Consider the following 13,928-nt stretch of genomic DNA (forward strand, 5'->3'; position numbering starts at 1 on the left):
TAGTGCAATTGGTCCCTCTCAGTGCTTGGTAGATCTGGAGTTAAGATGGATTTAGGATGATTTAATTATTAGCCGTTAGACAGGCTACAATAAAGAAAAATACCATAGGAAAATTTAGGGGTTAAGAATACCATGAGAAAAACCATGAGTTGGAATAAGAAAATGTTAAAAAAGACATTACAACATCTCTACCATAGTGAAATGAAAAATTTTATATTTTATATTTTATTTTATTTTATTTGTTAAACATTACATCTCTACCTTAATAGACTCAGAAATATCTCTCAATACAAAAAAATATTAAATTAAAATAAATAATATAATATTAAAAATTATTATAAAATAAAAAATATATTATATTTTTATAACCTATTTTTTAACTAAACACTATAAATATAAATATTAAAAAATTCATATATATAATTATATATTAATGGTATTTTCTACTTACATAACGCATTTTCTATATATATAATTCTTATACTCGAACATTTCATTAAGAGACATAATTCATGACGTATAATAAAATAATAATTAATTTAAATACCTAGGCTCTTTATACTTAGTTGTCTCTACACACAACGCCTATATCTTTTTGAATTAACATAATAATAAAATAATAACTAATTTAAGCATCCTAAACTCTTTCTACTTAGTTGTCTCTAGTCACAATGGGTATATCTTTTTCGAATAATTTCTTAATATATTCTAATGTCACGTAATGACTTAGGCTTCTATAACAGAAAAATTCTTTAAAGAAAAAAGAAAAAAGTGAATAGCACTTTGAGATGATTGTTTCCTCTCATAAAAGTTTTCATGATGCTCTTTTGATAATATCTGGAATCTTATATTTTGATAGATAAAAGCATATTCCTTCTGTCTTTGTTATAACACGCAATAATAAAGTCTAGGGAAAAAAAAAAAAAATCAACAATTTCCAAATACATAATCATATAAGATGCAATAATAAAGTCTAATCAGGGAAAAAAGAAAAAGAAAAATCAACAATTTCTAAATACATAAGGATATAAGAGACACAAGGAATGTTAGATTTGTGAAGTGTTACAAGCCACTTTTCTTATAAATCCCTATCATTTTATATAGGTTTAGAAAAAACCTTGTGAAGTGTTACAAGCCACTTTTCTTATAAATCCCTATCATTTTATATAGGCTTAGAAAGCAGGTTCCTTCCATGATAGTCATGAATCTTTACATCTAGAAGACTTATTCCAATTGGCATTATTCTTCTTGTGTGACTTTATTATGAATTTCAAGTTGCCATGGAACTGAAAAGCAGTATTGGTTTTATCATGAATTTCAGGTTGCTATGAAACTCAAAAGAGTGTTGGCTTTATTATGAATTTCAGGTTGCTATGGAACTCAAAAGAGTGTTTGGAAAATTTTTAAGATAGTTTGAATATGTTTTTTTTTTAGTTAGCAAGGTGAAATCAAATTTTTGTATTTATTGTTAATGGGGTCTTGGATAAATGGTGATTGGGAGTTATGTTAAGACACTCCTTGACTCGTTCAATTCCTTGCCTCAATCGGGATGATATATTGGATATGATGAAGATGTAGTCCTACCAAGCTTACAAAAAAAAATGTATTTATTAGTTTAAATGTATATGTAACATATATTTAAGCAATTGAAATCATATTATTGTTATAGATTTTTTTTTAATAAGAAATTAGATTTTCGTGGAAAATATAATGAATTTCTTTTAATCAACTAATTGACATTTTAATTTATGGGAGACAACTTCATTGCTAATGGAATGTTATGAAGTGCGATGTAAATCACGAGATCCAATGTTCAAATCCCCTATATATCACACCAATAAAAAAAATCTAATTATTTTTTAACAATAAAAGAGTTCACAATAATACATTTTACATCTTAGTTCAAGAATGACTTATAAGTAAAAAAAATTCCTCTAAATAAATAAATTATCTTGAAAATACATTTGAAAAATAAAAAAAAATAATAACTTTCTTCCCAATTACTAAATTACATCTAGTTAACAGTTTTTTTTATAATTATAATTATAAAAATTAAATATTAAAATAAACCCAACATCCCAATTATTTTTGTTTATAATTATAATGATATAAATTAAATATTAAAATAAACCTAACCCACAATTATATAACATAACATTTCATAAGTATTTTATAAATAATATTCTATTTATTCTTGATTTGATTTTTCCTTATTCATAGTTTTTTTTTTTAATAAAATCTCTCACCAAACTCCTTATTATACTCAACATCATAAGTTGTAGCATAATAAGTTCTAAGTTGACCATGGGAATATTCAAACCTTTTGAAGACATGCATAGCCATTAAGATATGCAAAGTCTAGTGTTGAGATTTAGAAAATCTCAAAATATAACTTGAAGATATTGTTGTTGTTTTTTTTAATGATAGAATTATGTGCTTGGGCCCACAGGATTTTTTTGGTTTAGACATGCAATTACTTTCAATGCACATATCATTGAGTGGAAATTCAAATTTAGGCTAAAAGGACCAATAGCAAGGAGGATCAATCACCCCTTTACTTTATAAACACAATGTACATATAGGGAGATGAGTATGGTTAAAGAATAGAATCGAGGATATAAAAGATGAGGCCATAAGAATATCATAAGAATATTATACTTTACCAAGTTGTGTGAAGAATAATCTTTTTTTTACCACTTTTCATGATGAACCATGATGTTATTTGATTCTCTCGATGATAGAAAAGTCAAAGAGTTTATAGAATCGAATCTATGTTTTCTTTAAGAAATAGGGTCCTTGGTTCATCATTACAGTATGGACCATGACCAAATGGAATTGTTCTAAATGATGTCAACATAAACATGAGATGCATATTATAAGATATATTCTCATTTACCCCAACCTAGTGTTTTTTATTAGTTTTATCATTTTATATTATATTTAATTTTTTAATTTTAAACTTTAATCCATAATTAGTATAAAAAGATTCTTGGATCAATTATGGTGAGAGGATGAGCCTATTTTTGTTGTATTTGTCCAATATATATAAATATATATATATAAGTGGTGGAAAGAGTTATAATTATTACTTATTTTGATGCGAAAGTAAGTGTTTTATTTAGTATTATATTGTAATTCATTTCTATATATGGTTGACATAAACTTTGTGATTATTATATAGTCTTAGTTTTGTATTAGCTTTACACACATATGACAAACATGGTCCCTATAATCACTACACAGTCTTAGTTTTGCATCGTCTTAAATCTACATCATATTCCCACCATCGTTGTACTTCTTATTACATGAAAGTGTTAATCATCTTGAGCAATCATGGAGCATGAGAAGCATTGATGTCACTCAACAATAAAGGGTTTAAAGGAATTCCAGGCCATATTAGGAGGTATTGATTTCATCGTGGGGGATTCACCTTATTGACCAATATCTTACTGTGTTTATTTAGAAAGGGATTTTTTTAATTGTGAAAAGGAAAGTTAATATATTGTAGGTATTATGAGGGAGATGTGGGGTAATAAGGAGTTTATAGGCATTGAAGGACATAAAAATGGGTATCTAGTAAAAATAAGGAGTTTTTTTATTTGGAAGATGTATAGGGAGGGAGGTTCAAAAATTGAGTTTGTGAGATATTTATCAATACCTAGTGAAATTAGGGGCATTCTTTAATATTCCATGAATGCATGCACTATATTACAAAATACTCAGTGAAGACCTCATGGATTTTGTCTTGCTTGCAATATTATTCCTACAACTATGCGGCAATACCCACATCTAAAATTATGGTTGGTATGAAGAAAACTATTTTAATGGTATAAATTTATTGTATATTAATATCTTAGGGTTAGTATAAAAGGAAATGTTTTAAAATCGCTGGAAATATACCTAATAGCATAGAATAACATGTATTCCCACTTATTTTTCTTATTGTTAGCCTAATGTTGTCATAGCACCCCTTCTTGTCTCAACTTCTCCCCACCTCAATTGTGCTTAAGAGCAGTTATAGGATGAGTAATTCTAGGTTTAGATTATGACTTTCTTAAGCTAGCTAAAACCTTCTTATTTACCTAAAGGCAAATGAAAATTTAGACCCCCTACTAAGCATTAGATTTTTTCATTGATAGTTTGTTAAGAGAAACCATTTAGAATATCAGAAGAATTATGGCCAACTTCCAACATACCTGTCCAAACTTATCTCTTTTATATGTTGGAAGAAGTAGAAATCCTTTCTCAACAATCCATTGAATAGGATCATCACTAGTTCTACTCACCTACCTTTTAGTCTAATAAATTACTCCTATTAATTATGGAAGGGGGTGATCCCTATTAGCAACTAGTCTAGCTCTGTTAGTTTTACAAGTCTACCTCTTAAGAAATCCTCTCGATGAATGCGAAAGAAATAATTCTAGCGACAAGGGACCTTTTAATGAAGGAAGGAGAAGTAATGAGGGCTTAATGAAGGAATGAGAAGAGAGAAATGGAGCCTCCTAGCAAATGAAGGAAGGCATGTGTCCATTCTCAGTATATGATACTAGGGATACCACAACCATTTTATTTTAGAATCTTGTATGAACCTAATTTATTGGTTAAGTCTCACAAAACAAATGAAAACATCATGGAGTAAACAAGAAAAACCATATCTACATTAGCAAAGGGTAACTTGGGATCCTACTTGAAATTAGTCAATTGTATGAACTTGAACAATTTAAGTTAGCTAGCAATCTTATGTATTGATATGGTCCTAGTTATCCCTATGGAAAAGGGAAATAACTTATTCATTATAAAGAACTAAGAATTGGGTGTAGCTCCCAATTTCAAGGGATCTAACCACCAAGAATCTACCTCTCTCTCAATGGAGTAATCCTAAGGTGATGTTTGCTCACTCCTTTCACACTCTGAAATTCCCTACAATGAATGCATCAATGCCTCATTGCCTTTCAGCAATTTTACATTACACGATGTGATTAATATATATCTTTCATCCCCAACTTCTACCTCAACAATAAAAGGATGTTTGAACCCATCAAACGTGTGTTTTCATTCCTTGGGTAAGACAACTTTGATACGATCCAATCCAATGGATATGATTTAGCTAGGCAACTAGAAAACCACTAGCCAAATCCAATTGAACAAGTTTATAGACACGTCATGAATACCAAATAAGTGATGAAGGCAAAAATAATAAGAAAGTGAACAATTTTGATACATTGAACGTAAACCTAGGAGAGGCCAAAGGTTGAGAAATATGCTTTCTTCATTCCTTTTAAACTAGTTTGACCTTGGCTAACCTTGCCACAATTACCTATATGTCCTTGCAAGGATTCAAGCTTCTCCACTTTTTTTGTTAGTGGTGCCAAGTGTTGTTGCACATATTCCAGTGTTTCATTCATCTCCATATGTCCTAACCACACCCCATCTATTTTTAATCTGAATTACAAACAACATGCAATAATATACAACCTTAAAAAAACACAAAGTAGAAACTATGCCACCTCAATGAAGTGCATGCGATTGCAGGAGGTGCATGCACTTGGTTAACATAATTTACCCATATTAGCTATATCCACCTCGTAAGGGAGACACATATTGTGACACATTTTCATATTTTGTTCTTAGACCATTAACTTAACCTATATCTATCTCATAAGTGAGATTTAATTGCGATACATTTTCATATTTTGTTTCCATATTAAAATGTTTTGAACATTGGATAAATTTCTTTAAGTTCTCCTCCATCGACTATTTTCAATTTTCTCCACACTTTTCAGTTTGTTGTACTATGTATTTCGAATTAGCATTTCATGGAAGCCACTTGTATTCCAATATGAGGTATGAGCTATGCAATATTCTTATAACTTCATTGTAACCATATAAAATTGCATGTATTATTTTTAAGTATATTAAATCTCATTCATGGTTCTATGTTGATTGAATCTAGAGTTGAATACAATATACTTCTCTAAAAGATGTGGAGAAAGACTAGATAGTTTTCAAAGTTAAAAATTTCATCTAGATGCATGCGAAGTTGTACATTGTAACTATTTGGTAATATCCTTTTCTTCCTTTTTTTTTAACAATATCATTTATAGTTAACCTTATTAGTAGAGTTTAACTTTAAAAGAATCCGAGAAAATGAAAACTTTAAAATTGTAAACCTGGAGTGATGTCTAAGCATGAGCTTAAAATAACAATTAAACATGAGCAATAACTAAAATATATTACAACTAAACAAAACATATTACATTAAAAACAAAACATATTACATTAAAGACAAAAAAAAAACATGAACTAAATGTTATTCAACTTTCCTTTTTAAATTTATATAAATGAAATACATTACTTTAAAAATAAAACAAAAACATGAACTAAATATTATGCAACTTTCCTTTTTAAATTTATATCTACTCATTTTAATTACCTTATATTGATAAATAATATTAATTATTTTGAAAAAAATATATAATAATCATAAATAACAATAAAAATACATTAACAAATTAATTTGAATATTTTTTATTTTATATAAAATTAATTAATTAATTTTTAACTTATTTACTTTAATTATATATTTCACTTTAAATAATCAACTATCAAAATTTTCAAATCTAATATTTTATTTTATTTTTTTCTCTTTCCACCTTCCATAATCAATGTAATCAATATATTCCTATGGCAATAGGAATAAGAATAAGAATAAACTTGCCCTTTGATAAAATAAGTCATCAATCCAACATGGAAGTATGAAACTAAATTGAATCAATTGAGCATCCAAGCCATTTTATAAAAAGTCATACACACATTTTAAGAGTCACACTTTGTTTTCATTTTTAAACAACATCCTTCTAAAATGAAACATGATTGTTTTTCTACCTTGGAATATTATAATGAGATTTGATTCTATTTCCTTTTGGGGTGTTAGTACACATTTCTATATTCAATATATATCACGAGTTTTTATCTTAATTTTCAAAGAAATCACAATCATATTTTCCTTTGTTACTTATCAAAACATTTATGCCTTATACCACTTTTTGAATAGAAGAATATATTTATTGTTTTTATTAATATATTAACAAGTAAGTTCAAGTAGCAAAAATTGAATAAATTTAAAATAATATAAATAACAACGGATTATAGTAACAAATATCTGCAAATTTCAAAGCATAATAATTAGATATTTATATATTTTATTTATTTATTTTATTATAATATTAAGATGTGTTTTAAAAGAAGTTATAATGGAGTTGAATAATAAATTAATAACAAGTTTTTAGAAATGATCATAATTTAATTTTTTTAAACATAATATAGACTTTAAAATAATTATGTCAATTTCTTTAATTTCATTATTTTAAGTTTAGGTTCGGTAGATATATTGTTTTGTGAATTGAATAATAACAAATTTATAAATCAAAATATTGTATGAATGGAACCAATGTAATTAAAATTGAAGGTTTATATAAGTAGTAACAAGTTAATTTTGGGTTTTTTTGCTTTATCTTTTTTGTTTTTATCTTTGGACATTCTTATTGTTTTTTCACACTTTGTAATAGGTTTTGAGTTATGAGGAACCTTTGAACTTAATGCACTAAGATGAGTTATCATGATTAAGAAGGAAGATTACTAACCTTGTTTTTTGACAAGGATTTTTTGTAGCATCTAGGGTACTTTTCCCTTTTTTGAAATAGACTTTGAATTTTAAAACTCGCTCTTTTCTTCCCTCACTAGTGGGGATTGTAGGGATTTTGTGTCTTCCAAAACAACTTCATAATCTTCTTGGGGCTAAATATTTTTTTGTATTATCGACCCCTCTAGCTCCACACTTTCCTTTTCCAAATCTTATAAATTTTAAGATCCTTAGAGCTATTGGTAACTTTGGAAGGTCATTCATAGGTTATATTTGTGTATTACAACACCTAATGCTATCGTTTTTAGTTTCTACTAATCACTAGCCTAAAAGCTTTTCTACTCTAATTAACTAGAAGGAATCATACACTACTAGGGAAGAGTCTATATCTCCTGCTTGTTTGGATAGTTTTGAGAAAATGTTCATACTCATGGGGAAAGTTACACTTAAAAATGGGATCTACTCATAATTTGATCTTGTTGATGATTCCAATCCTTCATAATTATTTGCAATTCCTTTGGAAGGCTGTTCTCCAAATCTACTTCTAGACATATTATGAAACATTAATATATATGCATTTTTTATTCAGTTTGATCAATGTATTTCCCTAGTTTGTTCCCAATGGCTTTGGAGGTTCTTCATCCTAAAATATTAAAGTGAAATGAGGTAGCCTTACCCATATAGGGGTTAGTGCAATCTTCTCTTCTCAATTGAAGTTAGGGGATTAGTAAGTTAAAAACAAACTTTACGGTTTGATGAAGAAAGGACTTTCGTGTAAATTCAAATTTTGATCCTTCCTATCTAGAAAAAGATACAAAATTCCCTTGTCCACGTGCAAAAAAATATACCTAGCCTTACCCATATAGGCGTTGATGTAATCTCATCTTCTAGGTTGAAGTTAGGGGATTAGTTAGTTATGAAATTTCTTTATGGTGCCATTAAGAAAGGACTTGTGTGTAAATTCAAATTTTGGTGCTTCCTATCTAGAAATAAATACAAAAAATGTCCTCATCCACATGCAAACAAAGATACCTAGCCTTTTTTCTTAAGAAACTAGTGCTTTGTTATCCACACCTCCATAGATTTTGGGCTAGGTGAGAGCCTTATAAACTTTCCATGGCAAGGAGTTTTTAGACAAACTAAAAGCTTTTCCTCTTAGATCTAGGTATAGATAATGTAATCTAGCCATTTGACAAAGATTTCTTGCAAAAATTGGGATTGTTTGGCCAAGCTCAATGAGTTAATCAAGAGATTAAATGCTCTAATCCTAGAATAGAAAGCCTTATTTATATCTATTTGGGTTGAGGATCCTAACTTCGCTCCTCATAAATGTGATTTAGACATGGTCCAATAGTTAAGTGTCGTAATTACTAGCACCATTAAATGTCTAATCATAGCTAGCAAGAGTGGTAATTGCTCATAGTTATGACAACAAACAAAACTAATAGGCAATAAAGTAATGACTACTGGAAAGATCCATGTATCAACTTTCATCCTATACATATTTTTATACGAGATGATTATAAGCATTTTATTTTTCTATGCTAATCATATTGGTTTTAACCTATTAAATGTGAGATATAGATTTATTTGAGATTTTATAGTGTGAAGAATAGATAGGATTGATTAGACTATTAATTGGAGTATCAATGATTTCCACTTTTGCTAGCAAATACTTTGATCTCACCATCCACACCTCTCTTCTTCATAGCTTTGAACATTTGAATGTCAAATGTGGAAAATATTTCATCTTCTCTTCATAATAAATACAATTAATCAATTGTTTAATCTAAATCAACATGTTTATCTAAAATTTCTTATTGGATCAAGGCCTCCTTTTAATTATGAAATATGATTTCCTAATTTGGTTGATTATTCAATTTCAAGGAATTGAAAATTTTAGGTAGTTAGCCATCTTTGACAAATTCCCCTCAATAATTCCATTAGCTTAATTCAACTGATATTATCAACTTTCTTTGTGAATAATTGACAAATATACAAGTAAATCTCTTTGATAGGATAAAAGACGACTTAAGGTGTTTAACATCCCTTGTAAGCACGCGTGTCAAAGTCATTTTCATATCCATACATAGACAACTCTGTAGAGTCCCATGGAATACTTGCAACCTTAATAATTTTGATCCCACTTTCTAAATTGATATGATAATAAGAAAACATGTCTTCAAACTTACGTTCCATCTACAATATTTTCTCAAACACAATCTTCTCATTTATGAAATGATACTGATTAGAGCACAAATTGAACACTTAGTTAAGAAATTTCTTAGACTCAATCTTCTTATTTAAAAAATAACATTTATTCATCGTAACTTGAGAATTTAAATAAAAAATCTCAAACGTTCTTATTTTATATTAAATGTTCAATTATATCACATTAAATATACTAGTAATATTCTTAAATATACTAGTAATATTCTTATATTACTCTTGTACACATTACATATTAATATAATGTAAACCAATGTATTTGTAAATAGTCTATTAATTAATAACCAATATATAAACCCAAATAACATATAACATAATAAATTATTTATACTTAATTATCTAAATAAAAAATTACTAATTAATAATTGTATATCTATTTCTCTTTATCATAATGTAATATAACATCTTTAATTAACAATCGAGTGTGAAACATATTAATTAATTTTACAATTAATTCTTATTTCATTATCAAACAATTAAATTATAAAATTATTTTATTTTTTAAATTATTTATTAATTAATAAAATTAATTAACTATAAATAAATATTTTAATTATACACATATTACAGTTAATAAATTTTCGATTATTATACCTTATCCTATTTTTTTTCCCGTTATTATACCTTACCGAAGTTTTTATATATATAATAGGTATTGAGTTGTATAATTTAGTTGTAATGTCATTGCACGCTTCGCAATGTATTTTGTAATATTTGTTTTGATCGCTATTTTTAAAAATATTTATTTTGATCCCTCATTCTTAATTAATTGTATGTTTCTTAATGTATTTTTATTTTTATTCTTTTCTTTTCTTTTTTTTTAAATATTGATAATTATCTATATATATCCGTATAGATTTATTTTAATTTTGGATTTATTAAGTATTTGATTGATAAGATTTTTTAAAACGTAAATTTGTTTTCGAGCGTAAAATTTTGTATTTCTATAGATTTGATTCTTCTTATTTGCTTGGTAGATTCTTAGTTAAGATGAATCTATGATGGTTCTTATTCTTCTTATTATTATTATTATATTATATAAATTTCATATCTCTATATAAAAGTATTCTCGTTTCTAATTTCTATGGTATATCCACGAAATATTTTTAGTAGTAGTTAGGATAGAGGGTATATCTTATCAAAAGTAATTATAACATTTTTGCTTTTAGATTTAATTAATAAAATGTCTTGAAGATGAACCACACTAGATGGTTCGAAACGCGTCGACTTATAGTTTCTTATGTGATTTTTATCGAAAGATCTCTCAACATTCATAAGAAAACGTTATAAAACTAAATTAAAATAAAATATTTATAAAATATTTTGAGTGTGAAATGAGTTATGATTTTTAGGCATGTTGTATTGATAAGCCATGATATTGGGCCATTGTATTGTAACAAAGTCTATTTACAAGTTAATAATATCCATGGTAAAGTTGGGGTGATTATCTATAGTTAAGAATCTTGTTATATTGTAAGTATTAAGTTTTTATGTGCTTATTATTTTAAATTTAAATATGGTTATGAAATCAATAATTTAATTTATATAGTAAATGGATCTATTTTTTATGTTGTTCACAAACCTTGCAGATTGGTGATTACTACATCCACAAAATATTTGTATCAGGAAGATCCACCCGAAGGGATCACTACCTATCGGCTCAGCCATAGAGCCTGACCCCGAGAGTGTCGAAAGAATTGAACCCATGACCTCTCAATAACAAAAGAGATTTAATGATGGGGACTTGACCAATTGAGCTAACCCTTGAGGCTAAATAGATCACACACACACACATATATATATATATATATATATATATATGCTATGATTTTCTTTTATCTAAAAATTTGTTCATAAATTTATCAATAAAAACAAAAGTACAATATAACAAATTAGATTTGATTATTTTTATTACTTTTAACTTTTTACTATTAATTAATCTAAAATTTAAATTTTTACACTACACTACACCATCTCCCCATATTAGGCTATATATTATTTTTAACTTTTTATTATTTTTTAATTAAGTCGACATGTAAATGTTTACAAACAAACATTTACGCCACTACAATATCGTCTCATACTGGGCCATAGAGTGCCTCTTGACACAACAAAAAATAAAGTGATCACACTCAAAGTGAAATTATTGATGTTTTATAATGCTTTTAATTAAAACTAATCAACATATGTATATCCATATATATATATATATATTACTTTTTATTTAAAGTATATTTTATTTATTTTAAAAAAGATAAATATTAACTAAACATTGAGTATCGACAAAATTACACATCATCTTCATATTAAACTCTAAAATATAACAGAGAGCTAAATAAATAATTTTCAAAACTATTTTATAAATTAAAAATATCCTACATTATTAATGTAGGATAAATAATTTGAAACCTATTTTGTGAACCAAGAATATCCTACATGGTTAACTTTGATGATTTAAGAGGGTTGATCTTACCATTTATATTAGAATTGTAAGACTCACACCAACTAATAAATGAAATATGAAATAGTTTACTATATCAGCATGACGTAACAACTCAAGTAATATAGAAATAAATATAAGAATCACTTTTAGGTAGAAGAGGAGGCACTACACTTTAACAAGTGGCATTGGGTCAAGGAGAGTGACTTGAGACATGTGTTGTCAATTATATCACGTGTGACATATGTGGTTTGACTAAGAGGGGGCTCCATGGGAGTGGATACATCCTCCTTCCATCTATAAACATTATATTTGGACATTTTGAAAAAGTTTTTATTCTTATTCTTCCCTCTTTCAATTGTTATCTTATAGTTGCTTTATAATGTTACATTTTTTCTTAAATAATTTTATTTGTTTTAAAAGTAATTAAGGAATTGGGTTTTAATCATTAATGAAATTTAAAGAGTTATTATATTTTTCGTTTAAATTTAAATTTAAATATTCCTTTTTAATATATTTAATAGTTTGTAGTGAATTATTCATTAAATTTTATAGTTTTTAAGTGAACTATTAATTTGATTTTAAATTATGAAATTTTTTATTTATTTTAAAAAATTATCCTTAACATGGAAAAGAAGTACTCAATATTTTTAAAAATTTGAAGAGAAATACTTAATATCTATAAAAATTTGAAGAGAAGTACTCAATATCTTTAAAAAAATTTAAAACATACCTAGCTAAAAAACGACATACACTACTAACTATTATAAATGTTTTAGAATATATTATTATATAAATTATTAAATATTAAAAAATATTCTATAGTATATTATTATATAATTTTTATTTATTTTGGTATTTTTTTAATGTTAAAAAAGATGGGGAATTGATTTGTAAGGTTTATTTATAGTTTGGTGATTTGGAGTTTGAAATTTTTTAGAGACAATTTGAGGCGCCATGTTTTCAGATTAAAATTTTGTAAGCATAACTCTTAATGTTATTTTATGTTTTTAAACTTGTTCAAACATGAGAAAATTATTTTAATTGGACTTTGCAAGTGGAAGTTATGTCTCCCATAAATTGACTTATCTTGTTAACCACAATGGTAGTAAAATAATGTCATGTTAGTCAACATTACTCACTCATGTGGAGCTAGTCACTTGTGGACTTTTAAAAAGATTCTAACAAATCTAAACCTTAACACTAATTGAGGGTTAAGGCATGCAAAAACCTTAACCCTAACCCTGGCCTTGAATGTTTATTAGATTGCTGGAAAGAAAAATAATGTCGTTCTTTTGACATTATTATTCATTCATAGTTGAGTGAAACATCTAAAAATGAGATATTAAAACATAATATAAATAGTGTATTTTGTAATAGTGATTTAGACCATAATATCTAAAGAAACTCCATAGTGAATTTCTCTTACTAATACTTGCATTACTTAATCTAAAAAACCAAGAATATAACTGTTAACTTCTAACTAAATCTCTTTTATATTAAATTTCCTATATCAAATCATATATAATTTTAAACATTATAATATTATTATTATCCTATCTAAAATTTTAAAAAATAAATTACATATTAAAAACTTCACAATATTATAAAATATAA

This window comes from Pinus tabuliformis, chromosome 5_1 (assembly GCF_031772625.1).
Source record: "Pinus tabuliformis cultivar Carrire ecotype Pingquan chromosome 5_1, CPIR1, whole genome shotgun sequence".
NCBI lineage: Eukaryota > Viridiplantae > Streptophyta > Pinopsida > Pinales > Pinaceae > Pinus > Pinus tabuliformis.